This window comes from Scyliorhinus torazame, chromosome 6 (assembly GCF_047496885.1).
Source record: "Scyliorhinus torazame isolate Kashiwa2021f chromosome 6, sScyTor2.1, whole genome shotgun sequence".
NCBI classification, from domain to species: domain Eukaryota; kingdom Metazoa; phylum Chordata; class Chondrichthyes; order Carcharhiniformes; family Scyliorhinidae; genus Scyliorhinus; species Scyliorhinus torazame.
The window spans coordinates 169,756,881-169,776,868 of NC_092712.1; the positions used below are offsets into that span (position 1 = coordinate 169,756,881).

A 19,988-nucleotide genomic window follows, 5' to 3' on the forward strand; every position below is an offset into this window, starting at 1 on the left:
AATTAAATCCCAATGGGGACATCATTAATTTGATTGCATCGTTCATCTTTTTAAAAAAAAAATTAGTGTGTGTTTTTAAGGTGCTTGTTATTGCACTGATCTCATGACTGTAACCATTGATCTAACCTGTTTGGGTTAACATGACATGTTTCTTTCTCTATGAAGACTACTAGCTAAGCAAATTAATTAATGACTTACCGTCCATGCGCAACATTTCCCTCTGCACGTAACTTGGGTGTCATAGTTGCTGGACTTTTCCACACTAGCTTTGAATTCTGTGTTAATGCTTTGCCTGAAAAGAGATGTGCCTAGAAATGAGAAAGGTCATGAAATTATTGCCTCAGGTAACAGGACTCTGGTTAAAAATTGGGAGAGGAGCACTGGAAAGAGAGCTTTTTTTATTTGTCTTTCTAATTTGGCTTCTATTTTGAACTTTTTTAACATGTCAATTTTATGCAAACTTTCAAAATCCTTTGCCTTTTCCTCATTGCTCTTCATTGAGTTGTCTCTTAATTCAGTCTCATGGCTATCTCTTTAAATGCCAAAATTTGCCAAAATATTGCATTCTACTTACAAATGGTGCATTGAGAGTTGGATTCATGCTCCAGTAAATGGGAACTCTGTCCACTTTGACCATTCAAGTGTGGAGCAATCAACTGAAGCAGAAATAATAAATTTTGCTAAGGATATTTTCATTCGAATGATGCTTTTGTCACCTTTTCTTAAGGGTGTCTCTTGGTGTCACAGCTGCATTACTGAAGGCAGACTTGCATGGATATTTGGCAAAGCTAGCGATTCTGGTTGGGCTTGCACGGAGCAAGAATGCTGCTGGAAAACGCACACATGCCTCCCGACTGTGTGAGGACTCAGGGTGGACTTGTTGGCACTGGGGTTGTTGTAGGGAGACTTGTAGATGTCTTGCAGGGACTGAACGCAGAGATGTTACACTGAGTGGGCTTCCAAGTAACAAATAACACTTTTGATTGGAATGGCTTGATGCAGAGCAAGTACTTTGGTACTGAAGGGCCTGATAATATAAGATTTGGGGGGGGGGGGGGGGGGGGAGGGGGGGGCAGGCGGCTGACATTGTAGTGGAACAAAGCATGCTGCAGGAAAGGATTAAAACTCAAACTCCCACCCCTGGAATGTCCGATTTCTATCAGTAAAACCTACTGGATTAATCCACCCTAAACACATTAAAGAAGCCATCCCCTATGGACAAGCACTCCGTATACACAGGATCTGCTCAGACCAGGAGGAGCGTAAAAGACATCTACAGACGTTGAAAGATGCCCTCGTACGAACGGGATATGGCACTCGACTCATTGATCGACAGTTCCAACGCGCCACAGCGAAAAACCGGACCAACCTCCTCAGAAGACAAACATGGGACACAACCGACAGAATACCCTTCGTCGTCCAGTACTTCCCCGGAGCGGAGAAACTACGTCATCTTCTTCACAGCCTTCAACACGTCATTGATGACGATGAACATCTTGCCAAGGTCATCCCCACACCCCCACTACTTGCCTTCAAACAACCGCGCAACCTCAAACGAACCATTGTTTGCAGCAAACTACCCAGTCTTCAGAACAGTGACCACGACAGCACACAACCCTGTCATGGCAATCTCTGCAAGACGTGCCAGATCATCGACATGGATACCACTATTACACGTGAGAACACCACCCACCAGGTACGCGGTACATACTCGTGCGACTCGGCCAACGTTGTCTATCTCATACGCTGCAGGAAAGGATGTCCCGAAGCGTGGTACATTGGCGAGACCATGCAGACGCTGCGACAACGAATGAACGGACATCGCGCAACAATCACCAGGCAGGAATGTTCCCTTCCAGTCGGGGAACAGTTCAGCAGTCAAGGGCATTCAGCCTCTGATCTCCGGGTAAGCGTTCTCCAAGGCGGCCTTCAGGACCCGCGACAACACAGAATCGCCGAGCAGAAACTTATAGCCAAGTTCCGCACACATGAGTGCGGCCTCAACCGGGACCTGGGATTCATGTCGCATTACATTCATCCCCCACCATCTGGCCTGCGAAATCCTACCAACTGTCCTGGCTTGATACAATTCACACCTCTTTAACCTGGGGTTACCCCATCTCTGGATCTGTAAGGATTTAATCACCTGCTAATGGTCGCATTCCTAGCATTGTTTGGCATCTTTGAATTTGTCTATATATGTGTTTCTGGAACAGACCTCTTCATTCACCTGAGGAAGGAGCAGCGCTCTGAAAGCTAGTGACATCGAAACAAACCTGTTGGACTTTAACCTGGTGTTGTAAGACTTCGTACTGTGCTCACCCCAGTCCAACGCCGGCATCTCCACATCATAATTTCCTAAAGATTATGCAAAATTTTGCCAGTGTCTTTTTTTAAAGATATTTTCTGAAAACTATTTAAGATTCTGAAGTTTTGTTATATTTAAAGCCTCATTTAGTGCTAGGTCTTTGGCTTCTGACAAAGCAATGTGGCAGATTAAAGTGGTTTCATAAAATATTTCAGTGTTTTGATTGTTTGCTATTCTCCCTGCTGGAGATGTTTCGTGACTTTCTCTTGGTCATTTCCCTTCCCATTTGTGCATTATCCTCCAGCACCACGAGCCTTTGGGATCTGTATATTGCTGCAATTTTGGCCTCTTGTTCCACAATTGGCGACCGTGCTTTCAGCTGGCTTGGCCCTAAGCTCTAGAAATTCCTGCCTAAATTTCTGTGTCTCTCCACCTTTTTCTCCCCTTTAAAGATGCTCCTTCAAACATACCTCTTTTTGACCAAGCTTTCGGTCCTCTGTTCTGATTTTGCCTTCTGTGGCTTGGTGTCAAAAAATGTCAACTACGTTTCTTTATATTGCTTTTGTTTAGTGCCTTGGGCAACTGACGAGGCAGGGAGGTTATGATGGAGCCGTAGAAAACACTCGTTAGGATACAGATAGCGCACTGTGTGCAGTTCTGGTCAGCACAAGCAGAATGTGATTGCAGGTTAGGTGGATTGGCCATGATAAATTGCCCTTCGTGTCCAAAATTGCCCTTAGTGTTGGGTGGGGTTGTGGGGATAGGGTGGAGGTGTTGACCTTGGGTAGGGTGCTCTTTCCAAGAGCCGGTGCAGACTCGATGGGCCGAATGGCCTCCTTCTGCACTGTAAATTCTATGATAATCTATGATGACTACATTAAATGGACTATATACAAAAAAGTCATTCTGGAGGCAATCAACATCATTCAATGAACAGGTATTTCCTACTTACCTGGGAGTGAATTTTGAGCCAATGGTACATACATACACACACATACACCATGGAAGTATATTTAGTATATTTTTTTATGTATATGTCGTGTATTGGTTTAGAAATTTGTATCCTACAGCCTGGACCTGATGGTGCTATATCTCAAATGAAGACCCAACATGTCTGCAGAGGGAAATAAAAGAACGAAGGTGTAGTCTCCAGTCTTATTGCAAAATGGATTTGTATTAACATTGTTGCTCTCCCATGATTGTGTTCACTTTATTATTGCTTCTATTATGAATGACCAGTTGAGCAAGGTATCAAATGGTTGGTGCCCACAAAACCTTACTCTAATATGGATTTTGAAATTAACACACACAGCCAATAATGTTTAGTGACTGGCATTTCCTTTCCCTCACTTAGTTTGAAACATCAAAACAGAGTTTTATACATCAAAACATAGTTTTCCCTCAACAGCCCAGTTGGCAAAGCTGGGATATAGCTGAGGCACACAGATTATTTATTTGTTAAAGGCAAGGCCAGCATTTGTTGCTCATTCTTAATTGTCCTCGAACTGAGTATCTTGCCAGGCTGTTTCAGAGAGTGGTTTAAGAGTCTGTGGAGCCAGAGACTGATATACGCCAGATCAGATAAGGATGGCAAATTTCCTTTCCTAAAGGAAGTTCGTGAACCAAATGTGTTTTTGTGATAATTGATGATAGTTTCATGGTCGCCATTACTGGGGCTAACTTTGAGTCTAAGAGTTTATTAATCAAATTTTAAATTCTACCAGCTGCCAAGGTGGAATTTGGACCCATCTTCCCAGAGCATTAACTTGGGCCTCTGGATTACTAATCCAGTGGCATTATCACCATCATTACCCCACCGCCTTCCTTAATCGGGAAGCCACTGATTTGATTGCTGCTCTGGGCTGAGTTAGGAAATCTTGGCCATGCTACCCCTGCAGTTGGTCTCCGCGTCCCTCGGTTGGGGAGGAGTCCGTTTACACCCTCCGATCTAACATCCTATTAAATTTTGCTGTCCTTCAAGTCTCATGGAATAAACTTGAGTGAGGTCCCGGCTGTTGCTTCAAGATTGGCCTCCAGGAGAGGATAACATTTATTTAAAAAAACTTTTAATAATTCATCAAAAATATATTTCAGCAGAGCTAGATGTTAAGAATGGGGGAAAATTAAGATCAAATTGGGATAAAATAAAATGGGGAGTTGATGAGGACAGCTGCCTGAAGGGGTGTTTTGATATGCGAATTAGCATACGAGTGAGAAAAGCAAGTGTTGGCCGATGTGACTAGGGGAAAACAATGGTTTGTAGAAGAGGTAACTTCAAAGTGAAGAGACAAGGGAATTGGCACTTGTATGCTAAAGGCCGGGCCCACAGGGTGGGTAACATTGAAGGGAAATAATGATTAGTCATAAGAACAATAACTTGAGAAAGGGACACAGTAGAGGCAGCTACCATCACAGCCACACCCAGCTGCTGAAAACCGTCTCCTTGAAAACAAGTTATTGCGAAAAGGGCAGCTGGTTAAAATCCAAAACGTGAACCGAGAGGATTACACCTTTTGCTGAGACTGAAGATGGTTTTCCCGAACTTGGACAAATAACCTGTGCGTGGTAATTATCTGCTGGATTTAGCTCATAGAATTATATAATATTGGGTGGTGTTTGGAAACAAGGGCCTTTCAGAGTTCCAAAAATGTAGTCAGTTGTGAACAAAGGGGGAACTTCATATAATACTGTGTGTATGTAACCATCAGTGTAGTTAGGTGCGCTGTCATGTTTTTCTCAAGTTAATAAATATTCTTCATTAATTGATCACAAAATGACTGGACTATTCCCTGGTTCACACACATATCCTCACAGTATACAAAATTGGAAATATACACCACTAAGAACCGGTGTTCCAAGTTACCCTTCTGGGTTTTGTGATACCCTTGCATTTACCTTGGAAGTTCTTAATACTGATCAGTTAGGGCCAACAGAACAGATTATAAAGTGTGCTCATGGGTTACTTTATGCAGTTCTGAATTTAGCAATTTTTGAAGGGTAGCGGAAGACAATTGCAAAATTAACAAGTAAAAAGTGCGGGTATACCGGCTGTTCATGCTGGCAGGAAAGTCCGGGTCCATGCCGGCGCATGTTTTCCGACGATATGGAGTTAGGGCGGGACCAGTAGATTCTGCTAGCGGGCTGCGTCCATGCTGAAAAACACGCGACGGGGTGGTCGGTAAATCCCGCCAATAACTGTTGAAAAACCAAGTGGGGAGCACGGTAGCACAGTGGGTAGCACAGTCTGTATGGAGTTTGCACGTTCTCCCTGTCTGCATGGGTTTCCTCTGGGTGCTCTGGTTTCGTCCCACAAGTGGGACGGCACAAGTTGGGGCAGCACGGTAGCCTTGTGGATAGCACAATTGCTTCACAGCTCCAGGGTCCCAGGTTCGATTCTGGCTTGGGTCACTGTCTGTGCGGAGTTTGCACATCCTCCCCGTGTGTGCGTGGGTTTCCTCCCGGGTGCTCCGGTTTCCTCCCACAGTCCAAAGATGTGCGGGTTAGGTGGATTGGCCATGATAAATTGCCCTTAGTGTCCAAAAAATTGCCCTTAGTGTTGGGTGGGGTTACTGGGTTATGGGGATAGGGTGGCGGTGTTGACCTTGGGTAGGGTGCTCTTTCCAAGAGCCAGTGCAGACTCGATGGGCCGAATGGCCTCCTTCTGCACTGTAAATTCTATGATAAACTATGAAGTCCCAAAAGACATGCTGTTCGGTAATTTGGACATTCTGAATTCTCCCTCTGTACCCGAAAAGGCGCCGGAATGTGACGACTAGGGGCTTTTCACAGTAACTTCATTGCAATGTAAGCCTACTTGTGACAATAAAGATTATTATATAATTATATTATAAATAAAGTATGCAAAGTATGCATAAATTATAATAACAGATGTGCTTTGTTAATAAACGTACAATTGTTAAATTTAAAATTCATTGTATCAGGTTAGTTGACAAACGACTTTGGTAAGAGGGACCATTTTCTCTGTATTGTTCGGACTTTGAACAAGACATATGTCCTCCAGTTTGTTTTGATAACCAAAAGCAGATCATTTAATAAACCCCATCAGGAAAAGTAAAATGATTGTTGTGCATTAATAATGCCATATAATTGGGATGAATCTGGAACAAAGATAGCAGTGCCTGTTGACTATGTCAAAACAGTTGCAACGGTACAGGTCACTTTTTCCATATGTTCACTTGTTGTGCTGTGCTAACTTAATAAATACGTTGGTGTTTTTAATAACTTGGAGGGTAGATACTGTTGATGCGGAGATATGTAATTCCTCTGACAGTTATTTTAATGGCCAAACATAAATATCAAAAATGCCAAGCGTGTAATTGCTCTTTTTATAGATGCTAAAGATTATGATCCATTAAAAGGAGACTGCACTGCTACAGAGTTGAATCTTCCAGGTGAATAAGATCAGAGCAAACAACTTGTACAGTAATTTTATGTTCTAGTAATTGAGAGACTGCCAGAGTTTTCTGGAAAATATGGAAGGGTGGGAACTCTGTACAGGTTAATGGTCCTAATTTTACATGTAGGACCAGTCATTTTCCATGGGATTAGGGTCCCAATTTTATATGTAGGACATGTTGAAGACAAATGTCCCACTCCTGCCTACTAACCTCTTGGGAGGGAGTGTGATATGGTTTATCTGTAACAATTAAAAGGATGATGCCGCTTAAAGGTCGGATGCATTGAAGACTGTAGAATTCAGTGTGAGCATGAGAGCACAGACTACAAATGGCAGAAGATGAACGAGAGCATCAGAATGCTAAGCTTCTCAAAGGATTCAGTGGAGTTAACAATGGCAAAGGTTGGGGCAAGTAGAGACCCTAGGGATTATGGAGGGAGGTGACTTATATGCTGGTCTGGTGAAGACTGGCATAACCCAATGAATACATGGTTGGGGGCTACACTGTCTTATACACTGTTGGAAAAGTCCATATATGACCTCCTTGGCTTGTGAACCCTCTGTAGTGCTTTGTTGCCTACATACATGTTGTCAAACTCTCCAGCTTTTATCCATGTTTCTTCATGGACTCTACTTCGAAGCACAGGAACAGTAGAATTTCAAACGGTCACTTCCCCAGGTGAGGTGGAGCAGTTGGAAGAACCAGGCAGAAACAAAAAGATTTATGGGGACAAAACCACAGCTATGCTTTCATTCACATGGGCAGGTGCAATGACCGTGGGAATGAAAGGTGGAATGTTTTATGGGCAGGGTTTTGGAAGAAGACCTCCGGTCTCACTTTCCTGTTCGTCCAACCTCCTATCACTGAAAATAAATCGGGATAATCAAAGGAAGCCATGCATACTCCTCTCTCTGGAAAGGAAACCATGTCAAGTATGAATCAACCTGAAATACCTTGCACCATTTCTAGAAATGCCTGTACACATACTTTAGGAGTTAAGTAATGTAAGAAAAATAGTAACTTCCAGTAACTTGCTCTTGAGACTGGCTTATGCCATATTGCTTCCGGCCTTCGTTTGGACAAAGTTTTGTTTCTGAAATAATCTATCTCTACCGGGAGAGTGCATGTGTTTTTTCTTCCTACTGAGCATACAGCTTCCAAGTAAAATCAGATGCTAGGTGGAATGGGTCTTAAGGAATATGACTAATTTAATCAAAGCAAGCACATCTTTAAAATACATTTTATCTTAATTTATCTGTTTGTTAATGACTGTCAGCCTTCCATGATTGGTCTCTATACTAGAACTGCCTCCAAGAACAAGTTGGGTTTGCTAGGCAGTTCTTTAACAAATGAGGCCATGAAGCTTATTGTCATTTAAAGCCCTGGTGTCTTTTAGGAATGGAAACCTGCTGTCTTTACCCAACCTGGTCTGCAAGTGACCCCATTACCACCAGCATAGTTGACTTATTACTGTCCTCTCGAGCAGTCCAGCAAGCTATTGGGGTGCCACCATCACCTCCAAACAATTGGGGATTAATATTAAAAGCAGGCCTGCTATGTCCACTTTAAAGAATTAATTTTTTAAAATCCTTCCTAAAAAGTAAGAATACTTTAAATACAGCAGGAAATTCCACCTACCATTGTGTATAAGAGCTGTCAAAAAACTTAGTTTGAATATGTGTTGGGAGTGGGACTTAAAGCAGTCTCCAGATATGGAAGCATCAGCCCGAATGCTGGAATAAAAAATGTTCCATAGTGTATAATTAAATACCCAGCTGCTTTACTTTGGACATCTGACTCACTACAGCCAGTGGCGCTTAAATTAAGTCTGTCATTCGACTGTTCTTGTGTCAAGAGTTTTGTCTAGTGAACGAAAGAAAACCCACGAAACAGAATTCTCAGGCACATTGATCCATTACTCCTGCCTGCAACCATAATCCTTTAAAAAAAATAACAATTATTTTCATTAAGATTTTTAGCATTTTAGCATTTTACAAAACAAAAACATTACACCGCCAAATACAATAAATCCTGCCCCCCCCCCCTCAAACAGTTGAGAGTGACTAGCTCCCCAAAATGCAAAATAAACAAATCCCATCTCTTGTGGAACTCCTCAGTTGTCCCCCCGCCCCCTTAGGGCAGATTTTACTTTTTCAAGATGTAAGAACTCCATTAGATCCCCCAGCCACACTGAGGCACAGGGTGGAAAAGCTGACCCTTCATCCCAACCGAACCCGCCTGCGAGTGTTCAACGAGGCGGAGGCTAAAACATCTGCCCCCACTCCCATCTTGCAGCTCCGGCAGATCCGACACCCTGAATATGGCCCCGCAGGAGACCCGGCTCCAAATCCACGTGCAGGATCGCTGAAATGGTGCTGAAAAACTACCCCAAATTTTCTCCAACTTCGGGCAGGACCAAAACAGTTGCACACGATAAGCCGCCCCCCCCCCCCCCCCCAACATACACACACCGTTCGCAAGTATCCTCTACCCCCTCAAACAACCTGCTCATCCTTGACTTTGTCAAATGCGCCCTGTGCACCATCTTCAAATGTATCAACTCTAACCTTGTGCACGAGGTTGAGCCATTCACTCTTTGCAACACGTCACACCACAGTCCCTTCTCCAGCGCCACCAACTCCTCCTCCCACTTGACCTAACTCCCTCCATAGACACCTTTTCCTCCTCCCAAATCCTCCCATAAATCACCGAGATGACTCCAACCCCATTACCGAAAGCACCTCCTCCAACAACGAGGAAGCAGGCGTTATCGGAAAGGTCGTAAAATCCTTTCTAGCAAAGTCCTGCACCTGCATATACCGGAAACCCTCCTCACACGGAAACCCAAACTTCGTATCCATCCACCCCGGCTCAAAACCATGATTCCCCGGATTGGCATCACCACCACAGGACTTCCTGAATACTTCCCTGGGGCAATTGGAAGCGGTGGCCTCTCCAGCGCCCCCGAACCCGACCCTCTACAAGAACCTGCCTCCATCCTCCCCCATAACGCCTCTGCCTCCTGACTCCAGCCCTGCATCTTCTCTGCGTTCGTTGCCCAGTAATAATACCAGAAGTTCGGAAGGCCCCAACCCCCCTCAACTGCTGGCCCCTCTGAAGTGCTGCTTTCCTTATCCTGGCCCCCTCCCCTGCCCAAACAAACGACAAAACCACCCTGTCCACCCCCTTAAAAAATGTCTTTGGCAAAAAGACCGGCAGGCAGTGAAATAAGAATAGAAACCGCGGCAAAATGTTCATCTTAACTGTCTGCACCTGACCTGCCAGTGACAGCAGAAGACTGTACCACCACAATAAGTCTGCATTCACCCTCTCAACCAGACGAAGCCGCGTCCAATCCTGGGCCACCTACACCCCAAATGCCTTCGATCATAATTTGCAACGCAAACACCTACACCAGGGTTTTTCAAACTCCGGGTCGCAGCCTATGGGTGGGTCACCGGCGGGTGTCGGGAGGGTCGTGGAGAGATCGGTTGTGCCATTTCTGATCAAGAAGCGATCGACTTTTAAAAATGTCGGCTGTGACCAGCTTTTAGGTTGAAAATGCCGGCCGCCCTGCTCATGCACCCCCCCCCCCCCTGTAGGTTCAGAGCCCGGCATGGCAGACTGCCTCCTCCTGACCTCAACGCGCTGTCCCAGTCCATCTCCCCCTTATGTCAGCATGCTGGCCCAGGACCAAATTTATTTTTAAACCGGCAGGGTCTTCCCGACAGATGCGGCGGCAGAGAGCAGGTCATGTGCCCGGCACATTCACTGACGCAACGCGGTCCGTGTTTTGGGCTTGAAATCACGAGGAGAGATCCTCTATTTTGTAGCTGCAAGCAAGCAAGCAACAGGACTGTGTGAAGAACTGAAGATCGATCATTTTGTAATGAGGAAGTGAGGGCCAGAGACACAAACAGGCCAGGATCTCACAATTTAACTTGATGGAGAGAGCTTCTCAGGAGAGGCCACGGCAGAACAAAGCAATGCAGGTGAGAGCTCCAGGGCCTTTGATGAACAGCCCATTTAAGAAGAATTGAAATCGGGAACAAAGCTACAAAAAGATGATTTCTTGAGATATGGTTTTATTAATTGTGCCAATGCAAATCAGGATGCAAAGCCCACATGCAGGGAAGTCCTGGCAAATGAAAGTTTAAACCCTCAAAACTTCAAAGAACATTTTTTTTTCGAAGGATGCAGCGAGAACTTGAACCATCGACTGATGTCCTTAGCAGAAACATAGTATTGAATGACAAAGCAAGTAAGATCACGAGGACCAAGCAGACTCACCTGTTGCTTAAAGGTAAGCAACAATGGTGTGTCGTGAAGTTCGGGTGGCGTGATCGCCAAGGTCGGCTGGCATGGGGCTGAATGTCGGCCGGTTGGTAGAAGTGGGTCCTGGGAAAAAAGTTTGAGAAATACTGACCTACACCACTGGGACTGCAGCAATTCAAGAAGGCAGCTCGACATCACCTTCTCAAAGGATGGGCAGTGAATGCTGGCTGGATTTTTTGGCTCTTACCATTGGAAGGATCGTCCACTCCTGCCAAAGGCTACCCCTCATGGTGGGTTAGGTAAGCAACACAGACACCAGGGTGGCAGTGCCAGGGTACCTGGGTGTCAGGTTGGCACTGCCAAGGGTCAGGGCATGGGGGGCATGCCCATGAAAGGGTATGTGGAGGAGGATATGAAGGTCAGGGTGGTGAAGAGAGATGAGTGGAGGCCTCATAAAGGTTGTGGGATGAAGAGGGGGTCCTGAAAGATGGGCATTGTCTTTGGAGTTGGGGGATTGGGGAACCCTCAAGCTCACTTAATGATCAGGACACCCTTTCAAAATGGCGGCCCGATCTCTGAGGAGCCGGTCTGGCCAGCGGGTTCAGCTCACACTGCTGAAAAAATTGTTACGGGTGGGCTAGACCGGGGAGAAAATCCCCAAGGACCAAAAAAAAGAAGTGTGGCTGATTCTATGTCTGGATCTCACCCACAAAAGCTGGCGGGAAACACCCTGCCAAACTCATCCAAAATGAATGGCTCATCGGGGTGGAGGGGAACTGGATTGAGGGGATTGCCGTTTTGATTGGCAGGGACTAGCTTCCGGTTCTTGCAGGTCAGGTGGCGGGGGATTGGGGACGGCTTTGAAAGCTGAATGAGTTTGGTGGGGAAGGTCAACGCGGACCTGCAGAAGTGAGGTCGTTTACCATTATCGCTGGCAGGCCGAGTCCAGTTGGTTAACATTAATGTCTTGCCGAGATTACTACTTTTATTCCAGTGTGTCCCAGTGTTTCTGCTCAAGTAATGTTTTGGAGAGGTGGACCGGCTTTTCAATGGGTTTATTTGGGTGGGCAAGATCCTGAGGAATCTAGGGATTTGCTTCAGAGGGATAGACAGTTAGGGGGTCTGGTGTTGCTAAATGTTATTATTGGGTGGCTAATGGAGAGAAGGTGTGGGGGGTGGTGCGGGGATCCGGGGGGCACTTTGGGTCTAGATGGAGTCAGAAGTAGGTAGGAGGATAAGCCTGGGAGCATTGTTAAAAGCCCCACTTCTGGTGGCGTTGGCGGAGTATTCAGCAAATCTAGTGCTGGTGGCCATGTTATAAATTTTGAGGCAGCTCCGCCAATATTTCAAGTTGGAGGCAGCTTCACGCTGACTCACATTTGTGCCAATCACCTATTGGAGCCGGCAAAGTTGTATGGCACATTTGGTGCATGGAGGGAGAGAGGGTTGGAGAAGGTGGGGAGTTTATTTTGGGAGGAGCGATTTGCCAGCTAAAGGAAAAATCTGGACTTGTGGACACGGACGAGTTTAGTTACCTCCAGGTGCGGAGCTAAGTTAAGGAGCTTTTTCCGGCTTTCCCGGTGTTACAACCATCTACCTTGTTGGAGTGGATTCTATATGGCTCCGGATCGGTGGAGGGTAGTACGTCTGGCATGTATCAGCAAATAGCGAGGGTGGAGTTGATTTTGGTGGAATAGGTGAGAGCGAAATAGGTGGAGGAGTAGGAACCAATACTGGAAGACGTGGTGTGGAGTGAGGTGCTGAAGAGGGTGAACGTGACATTGTCTTGTGCAAAACTGAGCCTCATTCAGTTGAAGGTAGTATTTCAAGTACACCTCCCTAAGGCGAGGATGAGCCGCTTTTTTGAAGGGATGGAGGTCAGGTGAGAACGTCGCTTAAGGGGGCGCGCGCACCACACACACACGTGTTCTGGCCGTGTCCCAAGCTGGTGGGGTTCTGGAGGTCCTTTTTTGACACCATGTCGACAATCCTGAATGTGGGGTTAGAACCCTGGCCATTGCCGGTGATTTTTGGGGCCTCTGATGTGCCGGAGCTACGGACAGGGGCAGGGCGGCTGTCCTCGCCTTTGCTTTGTCAGTGGCACAGATGTAGATCTTCTTGGGTTGGACGTTGGCAACACCACCGAATGCTTCGGCATGGCTGGGGGACCTGATAGAGTTTTTGCACCTCGAAGTTCAAATACAGCACGAGGGTGTCGATTGAGGGGTCCTATTGAAGATTGCGACCGTTTATAATGCACTTTAGAGAATTGGTCACTGTTAGCTATGGGTGGGGGGGGGGTGGCGTTTATTCGCCTTTGGGGTGGTAGGTCTGGTGGTTTGGGGTGGGGGTGGGGGGGTTGGAAATTGGTATTTTGTAAAAAGCGTTTGTCTTTTGTAACTTCTACATAAACCGTTGAAAATAGAATAAAAATCAATTTCGGAAAAAAAAAAAAATGTTTTGGCGGAATTGCACCCTATGACATGACTACTATTAAAAGATGATTTATTTTTGAAAGTTAGTATCTGCTAAATGAAAAAAGAAATGTAGATTGTAGCATTAAAGATCAGTCATTTAAAAAAAAAAATCACTTTTAAAAATGATGACCCACAATTTTCTCTCAATCAGTGTGATTTGCTATTTTGTGCTTGTCATAAATGTTGTGATTTTATGTTGTATGATATTTCCAGGAAAATGTGGGTAATTAAATTCCTCAAATTATGAAGTGTATTTGTGAAGTTTATTGTAGAATTAATTGTAAATATATTATCTTATTTTCTGCTGTAATTTGATGTAACCTTTTGTTGATTTGTGCAGTGATATTTTCTTTTTAAAAAAATATTTTTATTAAGGTATTTGAAAACTTTTATAAAAATAACATTAACAATGACATCAACATGGTATAATAAACATTTCCCCCCACCCCAATCTTCACACACCCCAACCATAAAACAACAATCCGGCCCTCTTTCTCTCTTCTCTTTCCCCCCCACCCCCGGAATACTGCATCTGAATAATTTTCCCCAATAAAGTCGACGAAAGGCTGTCACCTCCGGGTGAACCCGACCATTGACCCTCTTAAGGCAAATTTTTTCTTCTCGAGTCTTGTAGCACCGTCAATATGAAGCGAGGCAGGTTGAGGTAATGTCAATTGAAGGCTTTATTAAGCAGAACTTTATCCCCAGCAGCGTGGTTACAGAATGCACCTGCTGAGGGAAATAGAGGGAAAAGCTGGGTTCTTATACCGGCATTTCTGGGTGGAGTCCAGTAGGTGGCAGATCCTATCAGGACCTGGCATCCCTCCACCAATAGCCTGTCGACACGTGGTGTACCGTATTACCCCTAATACATACCACCACATTCACCCCTTGTTGAAAAAGAACCCGGCGGGATGGTGGTTCGCATGGTGGTAGGGGTTTACAGAGTCGGTACTGTGCCGTAACTTTTAACAAAACACAAAATTATCGCTTCAACTGGGCCAACGGGCCAAACAGGGTCGGCATGATGCCATAACTATAACAAGACACAATAACTGAAAACGTTGAGTTAAAGTGATTTGATGAGCCGGATGGGCGCCCGGGTCGTCCTTTCCGATCGTCTCGAGCGTGGTGGTGATGGCGCTGGCTCGAGTCCCGTCGACTCTGGGAGCGTAGCACTGTCCCCTGTGTCCTTACTCCTGGATGGGTCTGGGAGGAGAACCGAACCCCTCGGGAAGGGGGTGGCTGCGGGATGAACCGGCGGGAGTGAGGAGATGGTGATTGGCGTTGGGGGGGTGTGGGTAGCTCCGGCGGGCGCCAGATCTCGTAGGGAGACCGTGTCCTGTCGGCCATCGGGGTACTCCACATAGGCGTATTGCGGGTTGGCGTGAAGGAGATGCACCCGTTCCACCAACGGATCTGACTTGTGCGCCCGCACATGTTTCCAGAGCAGAATGGGTCCCGGAGCTGCTAGCCAGGTCGGAAGTGGCGTTCCAGAGGAGGACTTCCTAGGAAAGAGGAGGAGGCGCTTGTGAGGCGTTTGATTTGTGGCGGCGCACAGCAGGGACCGGATAGAGTGAAGGGCATCCGGGAGGACTTCCTGCCAGCGGGAAATTGGGAGACTCCTAGACCTGAGGGCCAGCAGGACGGCCTTCCAGACCATTCCATTCTCCCTTTCTACCTGCCCGTTCCCCCGGGGGTTGTAACTGGTCGTCCTGCTCGAGGCTATGCCCCTGTAGGAATTGACGCAGTTCGTCACTCATAAAGGAGGACCCCCTGTCGCTATGGATATAGTCGGGGAAACCGAACAGTGTAAAAATGGTACTGAGGGCTTTAATGACCGTGGTCAAGGACGTTAAGGACGCTGTCATGTCGGGGCAGGGGATGGCGAAAGGGAAACTGGAGTATTCGTCAGCAACGTTCAGGAATTACGCGTTGCGATCGGTGGAGGGGAGGGGGCCTTTGAAATCCAAACTGAGGCGTTCAAAGGGTCGAGAGGCCTTAACCAGGTGCGCTCTATCTGGCCTGAAAGTGCGGTTTGCACTCAGCGCAGATCTGGCAGTTTCTGGTGACTGTTCGGATGTCCTCGACGGAGTAAGGGAGGTTGCGGGCCTTTAGGAAGTGGTAGAAACGAGTGGCCCCTGGGCGGCAGGGGTCCTCGTGGAGGGCTTGTAGACGGTCCACTTGTACATTGGCACATGTGCCGCGAGATATGGCATCGGATGGCTCGTTCAGCTTTCCAGGACGGTACAAGATCTCATAATTGAAGGTGGAGAGTTCGATCCTCCACCGCAAGATCTTGTCGTTCTTGATCTTGCCCTGCTGTGCATTATCGAACATGAAGGCAACTGACCGTTGGTCAGTGAGGAGAGTGAATCTCCTACCGGCCAGGTAATGCCTCCAGTGTCGCACAGCTTCCACTATTGCTTGTGCCTCCTTTTCCACTGAGGAGTGGCGGATTTCTGAAGCGTGGAGGGTTCGGGAGAAGAAGGCCACGGGTCTGCCTGCTTGGTTGAGGGTGGCCGCCAGAGCTACATCCAGTGCGTCGCTCTCGACCTGGAAGGGGAGGGACTCGTCAATGGCGCGCATCGTGGCCTTTGCGATATCCGCTTTTATGCGGCTAAAGGCCTAGCATGCCTCTGTTGACAGGGGAAATGTAGTGGACTGGATTAACGCACGGGCCTTGTCGGCGTATTGTGGAACCCACTGGGCGTAATAAGAAAAGAAGCCCAAGCAACGTTTCAGGGCTTTGGCACAGTGGGGGAGAGGGAACTCCATGAGGGGGCGCATGCGTTCAGGGTCGGGGCCTATCACTCCATTACGCATTACGTAGCCCAGGATGGCTAGACGATCGGTGTGGAACACGCATTTTTCTTTGTTGTAAGTGAGGTTCAGGGCGTGAGTGGTCTGGAGGAATTTTTGGAGATTGGCGTCGTGGTCCTGCTGGTCGTGGCCACAGATGGTGACGTTGTCGAGATACGGGAACGTGGCCTGTAAACCGTGCTGGTCAACCATTCGGTCCATCTCTCGTTGGAAGACCGAGACTCCGTTCGTGACGCCGAATGGAACCCTTAAAAAGTGGTATAACCGCCCGTCTGCTTCGAAGGCAGTATACTTGCGGTCACCGGGGCGAATGGGGAGCTGGTGGTAGGCGGACTTGGGGTCCACGGTGGAAAAGACCTTGTACTGTGCAATCCGATTGACCATGTCGGATATGCGGGGGAGAGGGTACGCATCTAGCTGAGTGTACCTGTTGATGGTCTGACTATAGTCGATGACCATCCTCTGTTTCTCCCCGGTCTTAACGACTACCACCTGGGCTCTCCAGGGACTGTTGCTAGCCTGGATGATGCCTTCCTTCAGCAGCCTCTGGACTTCGGACCGGATAAATGCTCGGTCCTGGGCGCTGTACCGTCTGCTCCTTGTGGCGACGGGTTTGCAATCCGGGGTGACGTTCGCAAACAAGGAAGGCAGTTCAACCTTGAGGGTCGCGAGGCAGCAGACAGTCAGTGGGGGTATAGGGCCGCCAAATTTAAATGTTAAACTCTGGAGGTTGCATTGGAAGTCCAACTCTAGGAGTGTGGGCGCACAGAGATGGGGGAGGACATACATCCGGTAATTTCGGAAGTCCCTCCCCTGCACCGTTAGGTTAGCGATGCAGAACCCCGTGATCTGAACGGAGTGGGATCCCGCCGCCAGGAAAATTTTCTGGGTGCTTGGCTGAATTACGAGGGAACAGCGCCTTACCGTGTCCAGATGAATGAAGTTCTCCGTGCTCCCAGAGTCGATAAGACACGGCGTCTCGTAGCCATTCACTAGGACTGTAGTGGTTGCATTCTGGAGCATCCGGGGTCGCGACTGGTCGAGGGTCATCGAAGAAGTTAAGCATCGTAATCAGGCAGTATGTGGCCTTCTGTGTCGGGTCCTTCAGCCAAGATGGCGGCGTCCACGGATCGAGCGTGGTCGGGCGTGGACAAAGTGGTGGCGCCCATCTCTCCCTTGTGGCGTCCGGGGTCCAAAATGGCGGCGTCCGTTGGTCGCATGCGGATCGCTGGGGGGGCTGGGTCTGTGGTCCCGTTTCTTCCCCGGAGATAGCGGCGACCCCGCGGGACTTGCACACCGTCGCATAGTGGCCCTTCCCGCAGCTTTTGCAGGTAGCCGCGCGGGCCGGGCAGCGCTGCCGAGGGGTTTCGGCTGGCCGCAAAAATAGCAGCGGGGCCCCCCCGGTTGGTCTGGTGTTTTGGCCGCGGGGGTGGGGGGGGTGTCGGAGAGTCGACCGCAGCGGGGGTCCACGGAGCCCGAGGGGCTGTAGTGCTGCGGTTGGGGGCGTAGGCGCGGGCATTACGCGAGGCCACATCGAGGGATGCCGCCAGGGCCCGAGCTTCTGGAAGTCCCAGAGATTCTTTCTCCAGAAGCCTCTGGCGGATCTGGGAAGAGGCCAAACCTGCCACATACGCATCGCGGACCAGGAGCTCTGTGTGTTCACTCGCTGTTACCGCCGGGCAGTTACAGTTTCGACCCAGGATCTGCAAGGCGTTATAAAACTCGTCCAGCTGGTAGCGAGCAAAAACCTGGTTGGCGGGCCGGATGTAGATATCCTTCAGCGCGGCGATGGCACCGGTGAAACCATCCTCATCCTCGATAAGGGAGTAGACGTCAGGACTCACCCTGGAAGAGGACCTGCATCTTTTGTTCGTCTGTCGGTGTGCCGGGGACCGTTCGGAGGTAGCCCTCAAAGCATGCCAGCCAGTGCTTGAAAATAGATGTCGAGTTAGCTGCCTGGGGTGCGATGCGCAGGCACTCCGGGGTGATTCGGAGCTCCATGTTCCCACGTCGTTTTCTTCAATTTAAATTCTGCTTAATAAATTGTAGCACCGTCAATATGACGCGAGGCAGGTTGAGGTAATGTCAATTGAAGGCTTTATTAAGCAGAACTTTATCCCCAGCAGCGTGGTTACAGAATGCAGCTGCTGAGGGAAATGGAGGGAAAAGCTGGGTTCTTATACCGGCATTTCTGGGTGGAGTCCAGTAGGTGGCAGATCCTACAGGACCTGGCATCCCTCCACCAATAGCCTGTCGACACGTGGTGTACCGTATTACCCCTAATATATACCACCACAAATCTGAGAAACCCAGCCATGTCACTAACCCAGGTCTCTACACTCGGGGGCTTTGAGTCTCTCCACATTAACAAGATCCGTCTCCGGGCTACCAGGGAGGCAAAGGCCAAGACGTCCGCCTCTTTCGCCCCCTGAACTCCCGGTTCTTCTGACACTCCAAAGATCGCTACCTCCGGACTGGGCACCACCCGTGTTTTTAGCACCGTGGACATTGCCTTAGCAAAACCCTGCCAAAACCCTCTAAGCTTCGGGCATGCCCAAAACATGTACAGTGATATTTTCTTGCAACACTGGTGATTACTGTTTCATCAATATGTATTATTAGCGATATGTATTATTTTGGTGATAGTGTTGTTTGTATAAGATGCTGGCCATTAAAATTAAAATGCCTCTGTTGAAAGGCTGTCAATTTGCTTCAGATACAAAGCTGTTGTTATTTTGAACGACATTGCATCTTGTCTCACCTCATTTGTCTGATTGTGCACCTTCTGGTTTCCAAATGCTACAAGCTCAAATAATCTTTTAACTTGTGATAATGAGAAGTGATTTATTGTGACAATTTCTAAGACTGACTTCAATACTGCAACTGGAATGTGAAATTGGAATTTGGTTTGTTAATCCAATAACCTCTTCAAACAGCTTGCACTCATTGAAATGTTTTAATTGTGACACACTCTTTTGGTTGAAGTGTATTTAGATTGCAGTTATACTGAAACCCTTGGTCACAAACTGGTGTTTGTGATGTGCATCATGCAGTGGGAAGACTGGGTCTGCATCCAACCAGGTCCTAGCAAGCCCATTTTTTTTATTGTTGCAAAAATATACTTTATTCATAACATATCTGAAAGAGCATTACAAGTCACTTCAAAATGGTCATTACAGAAAGTGCAATGGTATTCAAGTTGTTGACAAAAATGTTTTATGCATGTGTGCTTAGACACAATCAAAACTTGTTCCTGAGAAAGGAAAGTTGGGTTTCTGTAACATATTATACATTTTACATTACAGTTATTTAAAGGAAATATTTATGGGAAATCTGGACATACAAACTTTGCACTGGACTGGAGTTATGCAGCGTTCTGTGATTTTAAACATTGAGATGGCCCTGTGGAAAGCAGGGACAAGAATGAAATGTATCTTATTAGCTATTTTTGTCTCGGTATCTGATTTTGCAGATTATGTTGCCACTCCCTGGTCATTACACCTCTTGCTAGCAAGGTGAAAGTGACTTTTGTCAACACCTTGCAGAATAAACGATTTTCTAAGGAAAGTGTCTCTTGGAGAAATATGCATTCAAATGTGCTTAATTGCGCACTTCTGATCTTGTTGTAAGAAGATCTGATTTTAAAAGTCACTAGAAAGCCAACAAACTACTTTTGATCAGGAAATG

General features: G+C 47.2%; 1 protein-coding gene across 4 annotated transcripts in view; it reads left to right on the top strand.

The window, feature by feature from the left end:
- The window catches only part of glcci1a (glucocorticoid induced 1a), a 336,314-nt gene that overhangs the window by 257,695 nt on the left and 58,631 nt on the right, over window positions 1–19,988 (top strand). The window lies entirely within an intron of this gene.